Source organism: Cervus elaphus, chromosome 31 (genome assembly GCF_910594005.1).
Source record: "Cervus elaphus chromosome 31, mCerEla1.1, whole genome shotgun sequence".
NCBI lineage: Eukaryota > Metazoa > Chordata > Mammalia > Artiodactyla > Cervidae > Cervus > Cervus elaphus.
In genome coordinates, this window is record NC_057845.1 from 21436399 (window position 1) to 21461117 (window position 24719).

The 24719-nt window shown below is 33.7% G+C and overlaps 1 protein-coding gene across 9 annotated transcripts in view; it reads right to left on the reverse strand.

The window, feature by feature from the left end:
• Window positions 1-24719, reverse strand: part of LOC122687327 — a 716827-nt gene that overhangs the window by 237330 nt on the left and 454778 nt on the right. For 2 of the 9 annotated variants that reach the window (XR_006339108.1, XR_006339107.1), the window contains exon 1: window positions 20339-21175. The exons of 6 other annotated variants lie outside the window; for them this stretch is intronic. The gene's annotated coding sequence lies outside the window, so the exon portion shown is untranslated. Of the gene's footprint in view, window positions 1-20224; window positions 21176-24719 lie in introns of those variants that run through there. One more of the 9 variants, XR_006339109.1, reaches the window with a different exon arrangement.

Consider the following 24719-nt stretch of genomic DNA (forward strand, 5'->3'; position numbering starts at 1 on the left):
GGTATTTTTAAGCAGGGCAAGATACACTGATATTAATACATCTTAATGAAAAATTGGTTAGTTTGACTTGGAACTATATTTCATACCCAAATAGATGAATTAAGCTCAAAGTCTAGTCCAAATATAAACATTCAAACCTGTACATAAAAGACAACAATTAAGCAATATACTGATTTCTCTTTCAAAACTTAAAAGTCCAGGTTTCATTTCTTCTGGTATTCCTTTCCCTTAGCTTATTAAACAATAGAAGTAGCTTCAGAAGGAGAAAAAAGATAGATGCAAACACCACTTAGCCTTGACAGTAATCAAAATAACCAGTTACTTTAGAAAAGAAGGCCAAGAGAAAGTGAAAGTTGATTTCAGAAAGAAATAAGAGAGTTGAGAATGTATATTTCATCACATCCCAATGTAAACCTGGGGAATATAAAACTTTGTTTTCAACTTAATTGCATTTTCTTATGTGAACCTATACTATGAGAAGTAAAGTGGATCCTTTGAAGTTTTATTCTAGTTTAATTAGCATGCTTACAGTTCCTTGAAACGTTTCAAAAGAAAAAAACAAAAATAAATGGAGGCTAAGGCTGGCATACCTTCCAGTTAATGATGATATAAAAACTGGAGGCAATATTTATTATTAATATTTTCCAATATTCTTAGAAACTTGCCACACTGTTCTCTGTTTTGATTTCCATGATGGCAATACATTGGATACTATGATGCTTTTTCACTGGCATTATATTAAGAAAGAATAACATTTCTGAAGAGCATGCCTCCTTTCCCAATTCATTCATATTCACTCCCACATCTGAATTAAGTTCTATTCATCTTCATTTAATTGGAAGAGATGCTATTATTTTTGAAGTTAACAAATATTTCAAAAATCAGTTGTGTTATCACCAATTAACAAAGAAGAAAAATAAGGTAGGGAAGGTACTTTTACAAGATTTGATAACTAGCTATTGGCAGACATGGATTTGAACTTGGACAGCCTGACTCCAAGAGTGAAAAATTTGGCTTAAAACTCAACATTCAAAAAACTAAGATCATGGCATCCAATCCTATCACTTCATGGCAAATAGATGGGAAAACAATGGAAACAGTGACAGACTTTATTTTCTTGGGCTCCAAAATCACTGCAGATGGTGACTGCAGCCATGAAATTAAAAGACGCTTGCTCCTTGGAAGAAAAGTTATGACCAACCTAGACAACACATTAAAAAGCAGAGACATTACTTTGCCAACAAAGGTCCATCTAGTCAAAGCTATGCTTTTTCCAGTAGTCATGTATGGATGTAAGAGTTGGACTACAAAGAATTGATGCTTTTGAACTGTAGTGTTGGAGAAGACTCTTGGGAGTCCCTTGGACTGCAAGGAAATCCAACCAGAAAATCCTAAAGAAAATCAGTCCTGAATATTCATTGGAAGGACTGATGTTGAAGCTGAAACTTCAATACTTTTGCCACTTTATGCAAAGAACTGACTCATTGGAAAAGACCCTGATGCTGGGAAAGATTGGAGGCGGGAGGAGAAGGGGACAACAGAGAATGAGACAGTTGGATGGCATCACTGACTCGATGGACATGAGTTTGAGTAAGCTCCAGGAGTTGGTGATGAACAGGAAAGCCTGGCGTGCTGCAGTCCATAGTGTTGCAAAGAGTCGGACATGACTGAGTGACTGGACTGAACTGAAGTGAACTGAGCCTGACTCTAGCATCCATTATTCTAACAATACTATTCTAGGAGAAGACCAGTACAGACTCCAAGATAGTAGTGGTAGTTGTAACCGCTGGAATTATTTTCTGAAAAGATTTTTGCTGTAAAAAATTATTTGCTCCCAAATCTCTTTGATTTATTTCGGGGGGGGGGGGTAGGGGAGGAGAGAGGAGAGGAAAGATCATGGGTTTTATATCTGTGTTAGTAATATAAACTAAAATAATTCAATCATTATAAACTTGGCTTCGCCCATACTCCTAAATGTACACTTGCTGTTAACCAAATGAATTGATTTTGATTAAACATTCCTGATGATTAGTTAAGAAATTTCCTGGTGATGACACATAGACAGCCAAAGGCAACACCACGAACAGGAGAATCAAAATACATATGAACTGTAGGACTTACAAGTTATCATCGAGAGGCAAAAATGCTGCTCCATTTACTACACTAGTTAAAAGGTGTTTGACATAGGCACTACACCGATTTAGCATAATACTCTGTATGCATCCTCATTAACATCAAAATTTATTAGTAATTGAAATAAAACTAACTACTAAACCTTTGGTGACAGTCTTTATTCTTTCATGGACCAGATACAGCCACAATGATTACAAGTTAGCACACTTAAAGATCTTCTGAAATTATCAATTTTATTGGCTGATAATATTACAAAATGGGAATCAGAGTGACTTCTCTGAATATGTAAGTTTTACCTAGATGCTATTTTGTTGCAAAGTAACTGAACCATTGGATAAGCACTCCAGAAACAGCATTAAGAATCTTCTGTCTTTAAGGAAATGAGCCATGTTGAGAAGGGGAAATTGAGTTAGAGAAACAAACACTCATTTTATTAGGATTGTTCACTCGTTAATTCAACATGTATTTGTTGAACAACTATTATACATCACTTCCTTTTCTACAGTAGACATTTAAGTAGGGCGCCAAATATATTTTCAGGGTAGTTTTCACACATAATATCAACTAATGGCTTTGTAAAATTCAGTTACTTTTCTAAGAGGCTCATATGGCATTTCAAAGTCGATTTATCATATGAAGTGTTAGGCACTCAGTTGTGTCCAACTCTTTGCAACCACCCCCCACCAGGCTGCTCCGTCCACGGAATTCTCCAGGCAAGAAAACTGAAGTAGGTAGCCATTTTCTCCTCCAGAGATCTTCCCAACCCAGGAACTGAACCTCGGTCTCCTGCACTGCACTCAGATTTTTTACCATCTGAGCCACAAGGGAAGTCCAACTTTTTTTTTCTTTTCTTTTCATATAAAGTTGTTCAAGGTGATTGTCATTGACTTTGATTCGATTACTTTTTCTTTTAAGTAGAGCAAATTTTTTTTTTAATCCACTAGTTCAGTCATGTTAGCCTATTTTTTCTATTTTTCTCATGTGGCTCATGTCTGTTTAATATTTTCAACCAAGTTATAATCTTCATGGGGACAGAAATACCTACAGATGTCTTTTTAATAAGGACAGATATTACTTTGGTTGATACATATACCATGCCCTTTGTTCATCTTTTTATTCCTTGAATCATTTACCTAATATTAGCAGCCATCAGAAACACAAAGAACAACACAGGGTGAAAGGTTAGCAGTTAATTTTGCAACACTTCCCTTATAAAGGCTTTTAAAAAATTGTAATGAAACAAATGCAAAAGAATGAGATAATCTATACCTCTTTAATTCTTTGTGGCTTGAATTTTTTTTAACAAACCAAATGACAAATTAGTCATGCATCAGAATAGAATGTTATTTGTGATCAATTATATTAGGCCCTAAAATGAATAAGGAATAACTAATTTGTAGATAGGGCAGGAGGACAGTCTTCCACACAGGACAATTTTCTAATTGAGTGTGGATACCACTGTGGTCTTTATTGACCTGAACTGCAATGTAATTTTCTAAAACCTAGAATTTCTTAAAAACAAGACAAGAAAAAAAAAATCAAAGAAATAACAACTATATCCCCTCCTTTGAAAATAAAGCTTATTGATAAACTATATTCAGAACTATGATTACATCAAAGCAGTTATTATAGACAGTAAGTTGTGTATTTAAAATATGTTATAATTGACTAGAAATTTTGTAATTTTTTTACTTCACAATAAGTATGAACAAAATAAAACAAATATTGAGCTCTTTGTTCCTTGTAGTTAAATGTAAATTCAGTTTCTCTTAACAAAAATAAATATAATACTGGCAGAATGATAACCTAATATTCTAGTTCTTGCTCTATTTCAGACTAATAGCATTTTCAGAATATAAATATTATAGCTTCAAAATAAATCACTATTAATTTAAAAAGTCATATGTCTTGCTGCTTTCTCCTGGAGACCTTTTATACCTACCAAAAATAACCCGAGATTCAGACTATTCCAGATAAAAATTTCAAAGCATAAAATAATTTAATGAATTAAGTTCACCTCAGTAAAGAAATGGGGATTCCCTGGTGGTGCAGCAGTAAAGAATCCACCTGCCAATGCAGGCGATGTAAGAGACATGGGTTCAATCTCTGTATCAGGAATATCCTCTGCATTAGAAAATGGCAACACACTCCAGTATTCCTTTCTGGAAAATTCCATGGATAGAGGAGCCTGGTGGGCTACATTCCATGGAGTTGCAAAGAGTTGGACACAACTGAGCACTTAGGCATATACACAGTAAATAAATATGCATATATAAATAGATACACATGCATATACATTCTATATATTTATCTATAAAATTATATAATATACAATACAAATGTATTTATTGTATATATTTATAATAAAATGTATATGTATACATGTATGTCTACTGGCAAAATGCAAAGGAGAAAAGGAAATATATACCCATCTGAATGCAGACTGCAGAGTTCCAAAGAATAGCAAGGAGAGATAAGAAAGCCTTCCTCAGTGATCAGGGCAAAGAAATAGAGGAAAACAACAGAATGAGAAAGTCTAGAGATCTCTTCAAGAAAAGTAGAGATACCAAGGGAACATTTCATGCAAAGATGGGCACCATAAAGGACAGAAATGGTATAGACCTAACAGAAGCAGAAGATATTAAGAAGAGGTGGCAAGAATACACAGAAGAACTACACAAAAAAGGTTTTCATGACCCAGATAATCACAATGGTGTGATCACTAACTACAGCCAGACATCCAGGAATGTGAAGTCAAGTGGACCTTAGGAAGCATTACTACCAACAAAGCTAGTGGAAGTGACAGAATTCCAGTTGAGCTATCTCAAATCCTTAAAATGATGCTGCTAAAGTGCTGCATTCATTATGTCAACAAATTTGGAACACTCAGCAGTGGCCCCAGGACTGCAAAAGGTCAGTTTTCATTCCAATTCCAAAGAAAGGCAATGCCAAAGAATGCTCAAACTACCACACAACTGTGCTCATCTCACACACTAGTAAAGTAATGCTCAAAATTCTCCAAGCGGGGCTTTAACAGTATGTGAACTAACTTCCAGATGTTCAAGCTGGATTTAGAAAAAGCGGAGGAACCAGAGATCAAATTGCCAACATCCGTTGGATCATAGAAAAGGCAAGAGAGTTTCAGAAAAACATCTAAAAGCCCCTAAAAATGGTTAGTACCTTTTGCATATTTTCACAAAGCCAAAGACACAGAGCACAGTAGTAAGGCAAGCTAGCATTTTTCAAATGTTCGTATTACTTCATTTATTTGGAGGCCTTCAGACATTTGCACACATTTAAAAATGTATTTAATATCTAAAATAAAATTATGGAGGAAAAAAGCATTGCAAGAAGTTGGCCTTCTCTTTCTATTAGATGAAATTACAGCTAATTAAGCAGAATCAAAGCAGTGGAATTTTGTGGTGCCCATTACATGTTGGCAGGTGAACAGGCCATCTACGAATTCATCTGAGAAGGAAACTTATTGCCAGCTGGTGCCAAAAACAGAATCATTATCAGGTATTGTATAGTTTTCAAAAATAATAAAAACCAACACTGACCTCAGCCAAATTTGGACTGGTTGTATAAAAAAATAATAATAAAAAGTGGTACTACTATTTTTACAGTCAAAATGTTTTAAAAATATAACCCCTGATAGATCTGTAAAAGCAAATTATTTATTGATGAGAAATTCCCAGATTACAAGGGAATTTTGTAGTGTGATAAATATAAATAAAACCCAGTACTAAAAAATATTTTGCAAAAATGTAGCAAATAATTTGTTCAGCCTGGGCCTCTTAAATGGCATCCCGTTATTTATAGAGATGTAGTTTCTTATAATAAGAGATGATAGAATCAGAGTGGGAAAAATCCCATTACAGGTCATAAATCAGACCTTACTAAATATGTGTATGTGCTCAGTTGTGCCTGACTCGTTATGATCCTATGGACTGTAGCTGACCAGATCCCTCTGTCCATAGAATTCCTCAGGCAATACTGGAGTGGATTTCCATTTCCTTCTCCAGGGGATTTTCCTGACCCAGAGATCAACATCCTGACCCATGTTTCTTGCATTGCAGGTTTACCCCTGAGCTACTTGGGAAGCCCTTACTAGCTATAGGATACTGGCTACTTCACTGTTTAGGGTTGGGGGTAAGTGTGATATCTTCTCCCCGCCGAGTTAATGTGTGTATTATGTGAAAGGGCTTTGTAAACTACATTTTAATGTGCTACATTAATGTTATTTATTATATTTAAAGCAGTTGCTTATTAGTGTGTAAATATTACCAAATGGCATTCTTATATTATTTATCAAAATAGCCAAATATAGTCAATGTTGTGTGATGTACTCAACAGAAGCTAGTAAATAACTCAATAGATAAGTGGGATAATAACAACTAAACAAAAATTTAATCTTGTTTCATTCTTCAATAAACATCTTTTCAATTTTTTATGTGATGTTTGTGTTTTCTAAGTAGAGTAGATAATCTTAATTTGAATATAGAATCACAGGCATGGAGGAAAAACAATAACAAAAATAACAGAAAATGATACCAAAAATCTCTATAAAACTATTCCCATTACTTTCAAATAAGTATTTATTCATAGTGTCAAAATACTGGATTTTATTTTGTTCATATATGAAATGAAGAGATTAAATACATGAAGAGTCATTCCAAATAATTCTTTGTCAAAGGCAATAGCTCAGTTTATGTTGCTTTACACTGTAACATTTCAGCCATCCATAAGAACTTGAAAAAACTGACAACTAAGTTTAAAAAGATGCATATATGGAGCAAGCTATAATTATAGTTTCATGTATATATGCATGAGACCACCTCACCTGCCTCCTGAGAAACCGTATGCAGGGCAAGAAGCAACAGAACTGGACATGGAACAATGGACTGGTTCAAAATCAGAAAAGGAGTATGCCAAGGCTGCCTATTGTCACTCTGCTTATTCAACTTACATGAAAAGTACATCACGTGACATGCTCAGCTGGATGAAGCTCAAGCTGGAATCAAGATTGCTAGGAGAAATATCAATAACCTCAGATATGCAGATGACACCACCTTAAATGCAGAAAGTGAAGAGGAACTAAGGAGCCTCTTGATGAAGGTGAAAGAGGAGAGTGAAAAGCTGGCTCAAAACTCAACATTCAGAAAAGGAAGAGCATGGCATCCACTCCCATCACATCAGGGTATACAGATGGGAAACAGTGGAAACAGTGACATACTTTATTTTCTTGGGCTCCAAAATCACTGTGGACAGTGACTGAAGTCATGAAATTAAAAGATGCTTGCTCCTTGGAAGAAAAGCTATGACAAACCTAGATAGCGTATTAAAAAGCAGAGACATCACTTTACTGACAAAGGTCCATCAAGTCAAAGCTTTGGTTTTTCCAGCAGTCATGTACAGATGTGAGAGTTGAACCAGAAAGAAGGCTGAGCGCCAAAGAATTGCTGCTTTTGAACTGTGGTGCTAGAGAAGAGTCTTGAGAGTCCCTTGGACAACAAAGAAATCAAACCAGTCAATCCAAAAAGAAATCAACCCTTAATATTCATTGGAAGGACTGATGCTGAAGCTGAAACTCCAATACTGTGGCCACCTGATGGGAAGAGCCAGCTCATTGGAAATGATCCTGATGCTGGGAAAGGCTGAATGCAGGAGGAAAGGGGGATGACAGAGGATGAGATAGTTGGATGGCATCACCGATTCAATGGACATGAGTTTGAGCAAACTCCAGGAGACAGTGAAGGACAGGGAAGCCTGGTGCGCTGCAGTGCATGGGGTCTCAAAGAGTTCGACACAACTGAGCAACTGAACAACAACAAATATGTAATAAGCAATAAAAGCAAATGAATAATGATTAAAACTTTAAGCATTTTAGGAATACTTAGCATCTACTTGAAATAATACATAGTAATTCTCATTTTCAGAAAACATTTCCATTAATATCAGTGATGCTGAGTCCTGGTTTCATGTAGTTCAAACAGGCACATGTCTGTTACATAAAGAGAACACTGACTTTACCTGTTTAATTAAAGTGACTCTATTTCCTATTTTATCTACTAGAAAGAAAAACTGACTTCTACATTTTTAACACCAGGTCTACATTTTAAAAATCATGTAAAAACAACTGAAAACAACCAATAGGTATATAATTAATAAATTAATTGTAATATATTCACATGAAAATACTACAACATAATAAAAAGAACCTATGATATGTACAAGTGGAGAAATCACATGGACAGAATGATGAGTAACACAAGCCAGACAAAAATGTATATGTGCTGTGTGATTCGATTTATATGAAATACAAAACTGGTAAGCCTAATCAATGGTATTTGTTTAACAGTGATAGACATCAATAAGGCATGAGATAGTCTTCTAAGGTGCTGAAAATTTCTATATCCTGATCTGAGACATTGCATATATATGCATGTGATTATGTGTATTTACACATATGTGAAACATTCACCCACCTGTATAGTTAGGGAGCATGTATGTTAAATATCTCCATTAAAAAAAATTATAGTCTCATAAAGAAACAAAAAAGTCAAAGGACCATCTTCAGTTTTTCAGAAAGCATGCTAAATGGACATTTCAACAAAACTCATGAAAGGATCAAAGTGCCCTAGGATACAAATCAAGGATGAAATTATAAACTAGAAACTTTTAATAATGTGACTTTTACAGAAACAATAATTCATGGTCAGGTTTATATTCAATTATATATATTTTTATTAGTCCTTTTCATGTTGAGTAATGAAGCTAAATACCTCTTCTATTTTGTTTCCGTATCACTAGTGTTTTAAAAAGAAAAAACAGAACATTTGGTAGCTGAATATAAATGACTTTACAGCATTAAGAGGCCCTAGTGTAGAGAAAGGAATACAAAACTTGAAGGAAGATTTATATTCAAAGCCAACTTTCCAGGCACTGGTATTATTAACATGAGCAGAAAGACCATTTTTTTCCCTCTCTACATCACCACTTTCTTCTACAATGAGGAAGTTAAAGAAAGAGCATTGATCATGATCACAGCTCAAAAAGTGAATGAATCAAATATCTTAGAGTTGTAAAAGTGATTTTGGACCAATTTTTTTTACTGTTCATCAAGAGAGTTTGAAAAATCACACCCAACAATTTTATAAAATGCATTTTTTGCCCATATCCTCATTTCTTTTAAGTTTTAGTCTTAACAGAAGTTACAAATCTAGTTTTTAAACATTTATCAACAATTGCTCTGTAATATAGTTCAAGTTTCTTTCTACACAGCCTGTGATATGGACAACCTAGATTTTGAAAAGACACCATCATCTAGTGGGAGCACTGACTTCAGAGCAGCAAAACATTGTGGAAAGAGTTCTCAGCCTCTGCTTCCATGGAATGCCATGATAGTGCTCTGCTCAGGACCACTGCGTATTGTTGGTGGCCACAGTGAAAACTCACTGTGCCTCTCCAGTTCATGCATCTCTTTAGTTATAATAAAATATATGTAAACAAAACAAGCTAGTGAAATTTCCTGGCTAAGACGATGCTTTTCCCCCTACTGTACTATTCTACAGCTCAACATTTTAAGCCACCGATAAGCAAAAGAGCCTCATACTAGAAATGCAATCGTTACCCACATAATCATTTTTTTTTTATGTAGAAAACTCCTTATGCCCAAAAGCATTTTATTGGTCACTGGCTATTGCTTTAATTAACATTAAATGTACTTCATATATTAAAAATACTTACTATATAAAGTATCTCTCACTATTCTCCATCTATGACTGATTTTTAATGTTTTTAGAACTTTGTTTCTTCAACTGTTAAAAAAGAGCTTTTAAATCAAAGGATTATATTTAATGTTCCTTATACTCTTAAAGCCAAAAATCATTAAATATATAGTGCATTGGAAAGTAGGATGGACTAGAAGCACCATTAACACAGATTCAAATCATGACAAGGACATTCAGTAGGCCAGGAACTCTAAGAAAATTACTTAAGCACTCTAAGAACTCTCGTCTGTACAATAGGGGTAATGATCCCCAATTTGATGGTTACTTAAAAAATTAAGGGAGATGACAAAGATCTTTGCACAGGATCTGAACCACTGCATCAATGACTGATCATGACTTTCAGTGGCAGGAGTTAAGTATATGAAAAAAAATTGTTGTAGGCAAGATAGATAAAGGGTTCCATCAGGATACTCCTAACCAATGAGGCACCTTTCTAAATACCTCCAAGGTCATTTTTTGTAGTTATTTTAGTAAAACTCTTAGGAAAGCAAATAATTGTTAAAATACTAATGGATTGATTATAATGATTCTCTGAGCTTACACAGGAGAAACACCCTTTGATTCCCTGGCCCAAAGCAATCATTCACCTTCCACTTCCCCTTTTTCCTGCAACCGTCAACATGCCTTCTCAGAACAGTTTTAGAAAAGTTTGGCTATTCCAAGCTTCAGAGAAAAGTCTGTTTCAAGCCCAAGGTAACTTGGTGAGGAACAGATCTTTACCTATCCAGAAATGCCAAAGCAATCCTGAGGAGAAAGAACAAAGCTGGAACTAAACCAGAGCTACCATACGAGACTGTGACCCTACTCTTAGGCATTATATTAATAGGAAAGCATGGTCCAAACAGATACATGCAGTTCATTGCAGCACTGTTTACAATGGTTGAGACATGGAAGCAACCTAGATGTCCATCAACAGAGAAATGGATAAAGAAGATGTAGAACATACATACAGTTGAATATTACTCAACCAGTAAAAAGAATGTGATAATGCCATTTGCAGTAACATGGATGGATCTATAGATTGTCATACGAGTGAAGCAGGTCAAATAGAGAAAAGTAAATATTTTATGATACTGCTTATATGAGGAATCTAAAAAGAAGTGATACAAATAAACTTATTTACAAAACAGAAACAGACTCACAAAATAGAGGATGAACTTATGATTATTTGGGGAAGGGGCAGTTAGGGAGTTTGAGACTGGCATGTACACACTGCTATATTTAAAATGGATAACCAACAAGGATTTATTAGATAGCACAGGGAACTCTGCTAGTGTTAGGTGGCAGCCTGGATGGGAGGGGAGTTTGGGGGGGAATGGATACAGGTTTATCTATGGCTGAGTCAGATTGCTGTATATCTGAAACTGTCACAACATTGTTAATCACCTATACTCCAGTGTAAAATAAAAAGTTTAAAAAAAAAGCTGGAGATAAAACCCTCTCAGACTTCAGACAATACGACAAAGCTACAGCAACTGAAACGGTATGCTATTGGCACAAAGGGGGACGTGTAGATCAGCAGAACAGAATCAGGAGCTCCAAAATAAACCCATACACCTACAGTCAAAAAATCTTCACCAAAAGAGACAAGTAAATACAATGGGTAAAAGACAGGCTCTTTAGCAAGAAGTGTTGGGAAAGTTGGAAAGTTACATGTAAAGTGATGAAGTTGGAACACTCCCTCACACCATACACAAAGGTAAATTCCAAATGGCTTAAGGACTTAAATATAAGACATGACACCATAAAACTTCTAGAAGAGAATACAGGCAAAACATTCTCTGACATAAACTGCACCGATATTTTCTTAGATTAGTCTTCCAAGGCAAAGAAATAAAAGCAAAAATAAACAAATAAGACCTAATCAACCTCAAAAGCTTCTGCACAGCAAACAATCAACAAAACAAAAATACAGCCTACAGAACTGAAAAAAAAAATAGTTGTAAATGAAGGAACCAACGAGGGGTTAATTTGCAAAATACACAAACAGTCCATACAACTCAATAGCAAAAGAAAAGGAAAGGGAAAAAAAAAAAAAAAAAACACAAGAAAATGGGCGACTTCTTGGTGATCCAAGGGTTAAGAATTCACCTTGCAATGCAGGGACATGGGTTCTACCCCTGGTTGTGGAACTAACACCCCACATGGTGCAGAACAGCTAAGCCTGAAGACCACAACTAGAGAGCCCAAGCAATGCAACAGAAGATCCTGCATGATGCGATGAATATCCCACACACTGGAACTAAGACCTGATGTAGCCAAATAAATACGTCTTACAAAATGGGCAGAAGACACAAACAGATATTTCTCCAAAGAAGAAACACAGATGATGAACGGGCACATGAAAAGATGCTCAACATTGCTTATTATTAGAGAAATTCAAATCAAAACCAGGTATCATTCACACCAGTCAGAATGGACATCATGAGAACGTTTACAAATAATAAATGCTAAAGAAGGTGTGGAGAAAATAGAACCCTTCTACACTGTTGATGAAAATATAAATTGATGTGATCACTATGGAAAACAGTATGAAGTTTCCTTAAAAATCTAAATATGGATCCTGCAATCCCAGTCCTGGGCATAGATTCAAAAATGATGAAACCTTTAATTTGAATATGAACCCCAAAGTTTAAAGCAGCACTATGTATAATAGCTAAGACATGGAAGCAACCTAAGTGTCCATCAATAGATAAATGGATACAGACATGGTGCCTGTACACATACACACCACAACAGGATATTAGTCAGTCATAAAAAGAACGATATAATGTCACTTGCAGCAACATGGATGGACCTAGAGATTATTATACTAAGTGAAGTAAGCAAATGGAGAAAGATAAATATCATATGATATCACTTACATATGAAATCTAAAAAAAGGTTACAAGTGAATCTATTTACAAAATAGAAACAGACTCCCAGACATAGAAAACAAACATGGTTATCAAGGAGGAAGTGGGGGGATGAATATGTTAAGAGTATGGAGCTAGCAGATATGCACTATTATATATATGTGTGTGTATATAGAATGTTACATATTCTATTATATATATATGTAATAGAAAAGCAACACGGATTTACTGTACAATGCAGGGAATGACATTCAATATCTTGTAAAAACACATAATGGAAAATAATTTGAAAAAAATGGCTATGTATAACTGGATCACTTTGCTATACCCCTGAAACTAATACAATATTGTAAATCAACTATACTTCAACAAAATAAAAAGCAGGTCTTTTCCTGGTCATATAATATTAATGACAGTAGCTTATCACTATTGGCTTCCCTGGTGGCTCCGACATAAAGCATCTGCCTAAAATGCAGGAGACCCGGGTTCAATCCCTGGGTCAGGAAGATCTCGTGGAGAAGGAAATGGCAACCCACTCCAGTACTCTTGCCTGGAAAATCCCATGGACTGAGGAGCCTGGTAGGCTACAGTCCATGGGATCACAAAGAGTCGGACACGACTGAGTGACTTCACTTTCACTTTATCACTATGGAGTATATAAGTAGCTCTAAGAAATGAATGGATTTTTTTAAAAAGCTGATTTCCCAGAAATGTAGGCTCAAGGTCATTGCTTATATTCCAATAGACAAATACAGTTTATTAGTATTCCCTATTATACCAATGTATTTACACCTTATTATTCGTATTTTTCTTATCACTTGGCAAGTAAACATAAAGATATCTTACACTCACACATTATCTTGTGAACATGCACACATACACATTTTGGCTGCAGTTGGATCATCTTACATGTTATCAGGAAGTATATAATGTAATGTCATGAAGGCATAGAGTATATAGAAGAGATCTACACTCTTAATCAATCTTCACAAACCTGCTGTATGTTTTGGTCTGGTTGTAATTTCCAATAGCTTAATGGTTCTATAGCTTAATGGTACCAATAGCTTAACGCCACCTAGACAGGGACTCTCCCAAGTGCTCATAAGTATTAATTCCCTTTATCTAGTAAACCTAGTAATGATGCTTCAAATCCAATTTAAAAACCATTAAAATGCAGTGAGTTTTAAATCCATTATAATTTAGCTCATTTCTGTGAAATTTAGAAGAAAGCAGCTGTACATTGTGCACATCTATAAATTACTTTTAATTGCACTTTTCTCAAGCGAGAAAGGAAAAGCTTTACCTGCAATGCAAGTTGCAAATCTGACCACAAAAATGCTGGTAAACACTTGTGCTTTATATATATTATATTATATTATATTTATAACTATATATATATATATATAATTTCATTTTGGGCTCATATAATCTCATCTCACTATTAATCCAGACTGTTACAAGATTTAGTTACTTCAAGTTTCATCTGAGTAGACATTAAGATGGAAAATGGAAGCTGTAAGATATTTGATTACTCTGAAGTTGTCTATATCAAAGATGAGGGAACAAATTTCATAGGTAGACTGGCTGATTCTGAAAGCAGAAAATACTCAAATACTGTTACATTCATGTTTAATGATTTGGGTATTGAAAATTTAAACAAATCCCAGATATGAAGTTGTCTAATAGCTCACATTTTATCTAAGACCAATTCATTCAATATGTCAACCCTTTGTCAGGCCTTTTGAACTACTGAATACCAACGTCAATTACTACCTTCTGGTAACAAATAGCAGCTTCTAAACTAAATTTCTTGGTGCAAAATATGTCAATAGAAAAATGTTATCATTATATAAATATTCTGAACTGATTATTGTTGATTCCTCTGACAAAATTACAAACCATTCTTTCTTTCTATATCTTTGTTGATTCATTACCTAAAAATTGAATATGTTTTAGAAACAGCTAAATTTCACTTGAATAGGGCTTTTCTATGCATCAAACTTTCGACTGTCAAGCTACATGAATGTATCTAAAATTGGCTGTTGACAAAAAAATTCTCTCTGAGGAATATTTATGAATGGGCCCTAGGAGTGGAGAGGAAAGTACATGTGATCCATTTAGAATCCTACAGAATAAGCAATAGCAACATACATACAGTTTTCAAAAGCTGCCCCATTAGCAAAAAATTTCTGTTTACATCATTATGCCTCATGAAGACAATAATAGAAAAATTTTAAAGAATGGTTTCAACAAGTAGTTTGCAGATGACATCTCAAATAAATTATAATAAAGTTAATCCCAAATTGAATTTCAGGACAGTTGCTTCTATCATTGTTTAAACATTTTGGGCATGCAATGTATATTGATATAAACTATTCTGATCACAAAGCACAGTTTATTAATTCACAAGTAGAAAATACATATTATAGTTTTTTAGACACTCAATCTTTCATGTACAACCGTCCACATGCTTCAGGGAAGTGCCCAGGTTTAGTGAAGAATGAAAAACTAATTATCCTTCTTAAGGCTGAGTTGGCTTGGTTATTATGCTGATTTGGCCAACTGATTGAGCTGATCTACCCAAATTGTGATTTTGTTTTTTTAAATTACTATACAGAGAAGAACACTGCCTTTGCCAAAGAGACCCAACAACGGACCCTCCATTAACAACAAGAAAGAGTGTGTTCTGCAACACAGTTTTGCAAAAATTTCTGAGATTAGTCTTATGGGGGCTCTGAAGCAAGACACGGGAAATGACTACATGGGCCTGAAACATTATACATCATATTAGACTGGACCAAAATCATCACTTTGCTACCACGTTCCTAGTAGCTCTTAAGCGAAAAGCAAATGAAGGCTGCTCTTAAAGCCCACTGTGTATCTTTCCAGTTTGTTGTTTGGGGATGAATAGCAAGTTGTAATTAGTTGCTATAAAAATATACCACGTCATTAATCTTCATTTTATTTTCTATTTCAGTTTTTTTTTTAACTGAAGTCTGTAGAAAGCCCATGTATTTCTCACATTTATATAAACATTAAAAAAAAAACACAGTCATTCCTTTCAAAATCTCTCCAAATAGTAAAGTAGTTGGTAATCACAGGAGAGAAAAAAATTTTGAAATACTTTTGGGTATCCTGAAAATGGCCACACACACATGTTGACCTCTTAAGTTAATGGGAGAAATGAAAAATAAGGCACGGCTTAGTCTCATGGTGTTTTTTGGAAGAGTTATTGTATGACACTCAAGAATAGCAAAGTGGAGGCAATTATAAAACTAGTAAATACTAATAATTTTTAAGCCAATAATGGCACTATATAATTTCTATAAATTAGTAAATCTTTAAAATTAATAATAATGAAGTATCTAGAATCACTACACAAATACATAAATGACCACTAATTTACACAGACTATTCAGCGCTTCAAATTGACTGGTCATCTATACTGATTTATATATAAACTAGCTTTCAATATGAAACTCAAAATCTTCGTTTATTCAGCGGACTGTGGAATAAGAATAAACTTAGAACCCACAACTACACTTTCCAGCCTAATTCTCACAAGATAGATATCTCAGGATTTACTCAGATACTCAAAACAGAAAATGTACCTGGACACCTAAACAAGAAAGCTAAAAGTTCAAACTAAAAACTAGATTTTTTTAGAAAAAAATAATTGAGCACCCAAAAAGAGGCCTTTTGCTGATCTTGACTTTGAGAGAAGAATATACAGCTAGATACAAATTGCCATTGTTTAAACATATAATAAGTGAGGTTATTTATAAAATAAATCCTACCATGTTTAAAAACTATATCAAATAGCAATATTTATTTTATGATAATTTTAAAATTAAATCAATAGTAACTAAGAAATGCAACAAGTGCAAATCGATCATTCTTTTATATGAAATAGACAAAATAAAAAAGCATTATTTATTTTTTAATACAAATTGTATTTAAAATCAAACCATAACATTTAGATAATTAACTAGTTATCTAATTTATAGCTACACATTAGCTACATGGAAATATAACAGTTGTTCATCTCATAAAAGAATAAAATACTACAGTTATTTCTACAGAAAAAGTCTTATAAATGCACTTTCAAAAAAGTAATTTTTTAATGTTCAAGATTTGCTGTATTCATTAAATGACAGAATACTATCAGCAGTTTACACAAAACGTATCTCTTTACTGTTAGCACATACTTTCTCCAGTATAACAAAGGTTGGTATCTGTGTTTCACGGTCTACTTTTGTTATTACAAATTCAAGATCATCCTTCGTATACTAATCTCTTATGGCAGAGGTCATTGCAGGTGTGCCAAAATTCAATAATTACATTCTATCTAATGTAGCAATACATTTACCTCATTGCTGAATTTACTATTTAGAACAAAGCATATTGTTTGAATAATAAAATGCTCAACAAAAATGCCCTGTTATAACATTTCTCGCATTTAAAAGTTGTGGATAAAATACTGCAGCTTTAAAGCATGGTTTTTTTTTTCAACAAGAAGTACATTTTATACTAAATTATTTAATATTTCTTTTAACTTGGGGGAAAGAAAGAATTTTATGTGTCTGTTACATAATTGAAACTAACCAAAATACTGTCACACTTAAAATGGTAAAGACCCACAATTTAAATTGACAACTACAAATGAATTTCACTTTCTCTAAAGAGTGAAGTAGTTTCCAGATTGTAAAGTGGAATCGGTTTTTAAATTTCCAAGAGATTGGGAAAAACAACAAACAAATCAAATTATTCAAACTGTTCTTTGCAAATAAGCAACAAAATATTGAAATATTTTTCTTTTTAGAAGTAATTATATTCTGAATGTTTTTTTAAAATGTCAACTCAGTGAAAAAAATGTATTCAGTGTTTTGCAGCCATTGTCCCAAAAGGAAAATTAGCTATTAATTCCATTAACAAGCATACACTTTTGAAATATTCAATTACAATTTATAGCTATTGCAAAAGAAAGTAAATTTCTTAGCTTTTTCAGTAAAGTACATGACTTAAATTTTTCTCAATACTTATGTGTTTCTATCTCAACTCAAAAGTATTTGTCAGTAATTTTGTACAATTGAATTTCTTCTGACCTCGCAAACTAACGTGTCTGTGCACTTTAAAAGTTTGATATTTTACCGCATTTATTTTACGATGGCCTCTAGTAGCCAAAAAACCCTACCACAGCAAGGGCTAACACCATCACTTGAAACACTTCTCAATATACTTAAGAGAAATAGCCTGTCAGTTTCAAATAAGCAAGACAAATAATTAAAAAATAAATGGAAACAGAAGACAATGTTGTGTTATGACAGCTAAGGTTAAGATAAAAATAGAATTCAAAAATAATTTTTAAGCAAGGATCTTGCTGAATAAGCAAGCTATCTTATTTTTCCTGCACCTGTTTGATGATAGTAAATAATAAAAATGTTCCTGCTTTATTCAAATTTTGAAATATCTAACATATATTAATTTTTTTCAAGAATACAAAATATTAGATTAAATGAGAATTCAACTGTGATCTCACAAAGAAGTAGAGAACTAATCCAGGTAAATATCTATAAATATCAGATATGTATTGCCCTTTCCCAATTTATAGCATCTCTGTATTTTAATGTTGACTAATGTAACTTAAAACACTTCATGCCTGAATGGTAAATACAGTATCATAATTTACCCCAGAGTAATACCAAAAATATTTTATATATACACAAATTATATATACATATGTAAATTGATCTGAAGGAAATCAGATGCATTTGCTAATGCTAAAATTTACTTTAAGCTAATGTTCACTTTTTTCTATGACTCCAATTATCAATCTTTTCACTGTGTAATAAAAAAAAAGGTAAGATAAACATAGCGATAAATATACGAAAAACATATCTACTAAAACAGCTCTAACTCATGATTCTCTAGAGAATAAATCAGGTTCTTATCAATATTTCTTTAAAAATATGATTATTTTAAAGTGAAAAATAAAGTTTCACTCTAGATTACCATAGACTAACATACAAGGCAAAATAACAGTGTAATAAGGTTTCTTAAAAAGAAAGCAGAGCAACTGAGATCCCACTTTTCTGCTTTTAAATACACTTCTACATGTCTGTTTCTAATGTCTAAATATATTGCTGAAAATGGTTATGTAAAATCTGAGGTTGTTTGTATCTGATTACTAAGGTATTTCATTGCAACCTGTGAGTTTAACTCTTAAAATGCTGGAGTATAAAGTAACACATTGGCTTTCATGAAAAAATTTATTTATAATAAAATAAAAAGTGACAGTTCTAAAAATCAGATGAAAGTGTCTTTATGCTTTCTTTCACACACACACAAAACCTCATTTTTATCGCAAAACAGCAATTAAATATAATTATTTAGTTATTCAGTCATGTTTATATATATCAAGCACTTCTACTAAAACATTTGTTGTAAACACATCAAAGTGTTAATACATTTTTTTAAATTATACGAAAAGTTGTAACATTTTTAGAATCTTAAACACCATGATATTTAAAATACATAAAACATCCCATTTTTTAAATGTTTAGCTTCATTGTGCGCAGAGTGAAACTTCTAGAAAACTTCATTACTTACTGTCCACTGAGTATTATGAGAGAGATGAACAGTTTTCAGAATTCATCTGCTAATTATCCTGAAGTGTTTTGAATAACTCTTTCGTACTATACAGTTCTCAGTGTGATTATCCCTACACTGATCTGCTGAGAAAAACAAAAAAAATCGGTAAATCTTCTTTAAGATTGTTCTTGTTATAACATATTTTAGGTGGCCACAAGCAGGAACTCATAATTCTCAAAAGCAACGATATGAGGAAAATGTTTTTAAATGCTTGTTTCATATTTACTATATAAAGTCATTTTGACATGCCTACACAACTGATTATGGCAGCTTTCAGACATGATTTCTAATCAAAAAAAAAAAAAAAAAACTTTTTTTTTTTGCTCCAGGTTCTTTAGAGAAAGCTTGCCGCTGGGAAGTTGATCTTGGCCAAGTGCCAAAATCATGTGCAAAGGGGCCTCATTAGGGATTCATGGCAGCCTTCAGCACTAACAAAAAATGTGACCCAACAGGCTAAATCAGCGACTAAAATTAAAAAGTAAGAGACAAAGACAACTTACTTAATATTCCTTCCAAAGCAACATTAAACTTCTTTTGGTAATTAAACCCTTGTTAGTCTAATGCAGTGTTCCTCTGTCCTCAAATGATTGTACAATTACTCTTTAAAACTTGTCAATTTCCCTCCTAAATACACTTTCTTTCTGCGGCAGTTTACAAAGATTTTGCTATATAATAAACCCTATATCCACTATAATCAGTTCAACAGCAGAAAACAAAATCGTCAAAATGCAGACTACAGTATTCCCTTAAGATTTCAACAAACAAACAAAAAATAAGCAAACAAATAAGTACCTTTTAAACTTCTACAGAAGTGAACAGGCACACTCCAAGCTCACATCGCTTGTAATGATTCATTCTCACTGCCCAAGATTTCCCCCCAAAAGTAGATTTGATACGCAGCCTTACCTAGATGTCTTCTGGCTTTCCTGCAGATCAAAAAGTTTCCTGCCTAAGCACACAGATATTCTTTCACAAACCATAAAGGCCCTTTTATGAATCCAACCCTGGAACAGTCTGCCTTCCACACCACGTTGAGAGCCCAGTGCGTCAGCTCTCAAGATAAAATACACTGCTAATACACAATTAGTGGGAGAGGTTGTCTACTGGAGAATTTATCTTAACGAAAGAAGGAAAAAGAAGCTTTTTTTTCTGCTTTTTTTTTTTTTTTCTGGAAAAAGAAGAGAGGGTGCGGTCAGATGTTAGGTTTTGCCTGAGAAAGGGCCCTACACTGCACTAGTACCTAAATACTAGCAGAAGCTGCCTGGGAAGACAGCCAATGGAAGGACTTTGTTTGACCCAGCTGCCAATCTCCCCTGAAGCCGTGCGCCAGACTAAACACTCACACTATTTTAACTGAAATCAGGCTACAGCAGCTGTTTGCTTTCCGGCTCTGAGCTCTGCACCCACCATGGCCTGTGCAGTTCACCCAGCGAGTTCTGCTAGCTGCGTGGCTAAAAATCTGTTCTGGGTTGGGATTTGTCATTGGAGAGCAAAATTTAACCCTATTCCTCGTGGCAAATCTGTACTGTGTGTTGCTCAGCCTTTGCATCTGGTAATTCGGAATAATTTTACGATCTATTTAAAGAAGAGTGACATTTTCTTTCACAGAAGAAAAGATTTGAAGGTTACAAAGATTCATATTTTCTTTGAAATTCTAACCTAAATTCTTCAGATGTTTTCAAATAACACTAAGATAACTCTTGTGCATGGCAAGAACAAGACCCCTACCAAGCACTTCTAAGAACAAAGATGGTACCTATTCAACCCAACCCAAACTTCTTCAGCCCTACCAAGATGGAAAGTTGGTAGAATGGGTACAGAGACTCAAATCATTCTGAAAGTTAGTTCTTACTACTTAAGACTCCTCCAGAAGCAGCATCTGAGCACAAAAGTAATCTGTGCTCCTTATATGAAAAAGTACCAAGTGATCCCATTTATCTTTCCTAAATTTCTAACCTTATTTAGCTATTAGGCTGAATGTGAAAATTAATTATGAATTGTAAAAGATTAAAATGTGCCCATTGGTAGCCTAAAGTGAAAAGGAAACTAAAGAGAAGTTAGTCAGGAGAAGCACAGTTTAAATAATAATGTAAGAATTATCTGATGTAACAGGAAGAAAAGATCTGATAACCAAGAGTTATTGCACACAAGATAGGAGCCAAATATTACATATACACAGAAAATAAGTCAGGAAGTCATTCAACATGTGGAAGAGAGAAAGACGTTGACAGGAGTGTGATAACATGGACTATAATCAAGTTATTCTTATTCCTGACCAAATTCCTAATTATGGAAAACCATGGTGAGAGAGGACAGCATCTTTTCATTTAGGGATCTTAGTTTCTGTTGTTGCTCAGGGGTAGAAGAATGTCTCTTCATTTACAGGCAAATAGCCAGTAAAACTTTTATTTTTTTAATGTAACTAATTCGGTTCACAGTGCAGTCAGAAGATGACCAAAAAAGAAACGTTTCTGATATAGTGTAAAAGTACTACCAGGGATAGTTTTGCAAAGTTGTTTCTCATGCTTTAATAGAAAGTATACTTTGTTGCTATTTCTGACCACAAAATAATATTTCTGTTTTCTTATCTTAGAAACTAGAGATTGAAGTTACAAAAAGTAGTGAAGATGGTTCTAGAGAGGGTGAACTACTAGGTTTGATGGGTGCACATAAACGGAAAGACCCAATTCATTAAAAATTCGTGTCGAGATAGTATTGTATGACAAATGAGTTACTATCTCATTCTGAAAGGACTACATGCACTAACCTGAAAGGTTTGCATTGGATCTGGCTTCCTACACAGCGGAGTAAAATTGGCTGCTCAGAATTCTCATGGAATCAGATAAAATGTCGGAAAATGGTTTGTGTGTGTGTGTGTGTTTGTGTGTGCTTCTCTTTCAATCCAAAAAAATATTCAACATGTTTCTCTGGATGGTCTATTACAACCTACCAAGAAACTATCATGCAAATTACACAACTATATGTACTTATGCAGTAGCTTTTTTTTTTCTGCTTTGAAAATTAAACTTCTGCTTTTATTTATTTATTTGCAGTAGCTTAAGAAATAAATGTTAGCTTTTTAAGTAACCTAGTCTGTGGTATATTTTATCACAATTTGAGAAAACTAATATGTTTAAGTTAAAAGGAGTGAAAAATTATCTTATTGTAGATTACTTGATTACAATTTGTTTCTATACTCCGGTTTTTGATTTTGCATGATAGTTCTGATCCATGGATAATTTACAATCGAGGCATGGTACTAGATAAAAATTTCATATCAAGAGTTGGAATGATCAAAGATTAGTCTTTGTAAGGGGAAAGTTCAAATAAATTCTACAAAGAGAATAGACTCTAAAGGAAGAAGAAAAAGAAATGTGGGTGCCTTGTAAGAAAGTTTGGATAAAGTTAAAGAAAGTGAGACTGAAAATAATCAAAGATAAAATAAGTCAAGGGGGTAATCAAAACATCCCCAGGGGAAACCATATTTGCCCAGATAATCAAGAACGGACTCTCCATCTACATAAAGCTGGGAGTAGCAAGATCATGATGGGAAATGGATTAGAATAGGAACACTTCGGCTGCTGTGTCAGGCAGAATTCTAAGAGAGCCCTAAGATTCTCAATCCCTGGTATACCCTTATATACCACTCCAGAAGTTGGGCAGACCCATGAATATGATAATTTAGTCATCTTGTTGATTAGGTTATCAACTTCCAACATTGATTCCTGGAGAATCAATGAGATCTCCAGATAGAGTGAGAAGGAGAACGAAGATACTCATAGGGAAGTAATACACCTGATCAGGAGAGGTAAAGAAAAGACAATTGAAGTTACCAATGCATCAGTTGGCATGTGATGTTAGCATTCATTCATCTATTCTCTCAAAAATTCTAATTAATGTCACTCTGTGCAGGGGTACTAGGCTAACCGTTGTGTGGGATTAAAACAAAATAATAACAGCACTCAATCTCATGTTCCCAATAGTCTAGTTAGCAAACTGAAAGCCAAACAGTCAATTCTGAGGAAAATAGCACTGTTTGTTGAGCACTTCAGAATGCCAAGGCATTAGGTAATGTCAAGTGATTTAGTAAAATTAGATAGAATAATAGCGCAACATTGATAATTTTCACATATTCAAGTATTAATAAAAACAGGTTACTCTATCATAAAATATGATATATTTTTGTCACCCTACAGCTTCTTAATATCATTGACTTAAAGTGCCTGGAGACATCATTATTTGTGTGAAATTATAATTGCTAGTCTCTCTTGTCATTTTTGGTAAGCAGTTCCATTATTTCCCATGCTAGCTGAGACCAGAAAGACCACATATCTCTTTAAAACTTAACAATTAAAAAGCAAAATCCAAGACATCACTGTTGTGCACAAAAGTCCATTATTACACCAAAGTACATTGGAACCACACTATAGTGGCTTCAGATTTAATCAAGATATAGTAAGAATACAAAAGTTTTTTGAATATGTTTCCTAATGAGAATACCCCTAAAATACTGAGACTACCCCTAAAATAAATGTTAAATGTAAACTGAATGTGATCAGGGAATGGAATGATTCAAGTTCTTATAAAGAAAATGATTCTAACATGCAAAGTTTTAAAATAAGACCTGACACAACATACAATTATAAAAAAGTAAGTAGAAAAGTAAGTTAAAACCTAGGGTAACAAATGATGATACACATGGACACACAGCAAACATATAAACAGAAAAAAAAAAATTTAAGTAATGGAATGATCTATTCTCGTTGATTTGATTAAAATTTTAAAACAGACTTTACTTTGTAAGTTTTTTTTTTAAACCGTTCCTGTTTCACTTCATTTTCTAGATTTATAATCTGTTTTTGAGACTTTTCATATTTTATAGTTTCAGAAGGATTAAGAACAATCTAAATACACACAAGGAGAAACAGATAACATGTCTAGTCCTATATCTATAAATAAGTTGAATTAATAACTAATAACTTTTCTCCAAAGACATCACCAGACACAGTTTCACAAGCGATTTCTACCAAACATTAAAGGAAGAAGTAATATCATTTCCCCACTTTTTTTTTTAAGTAGAACAATACCTAACTCATTCAATGAGCCCAGAATTATTTTAATGCTAAAATTAGATACAAGAAAAAAAATCACAGGCTTGTATCTTTCTTGAATATAGACACAAAGTAAAAACTCACTAAAATATTAACAAGTGAAATTCAACAATGTATAAAAATAATAACACACTGTAACTAAATGATATTATTTCATGTATGCAAGGCTGTTCCAA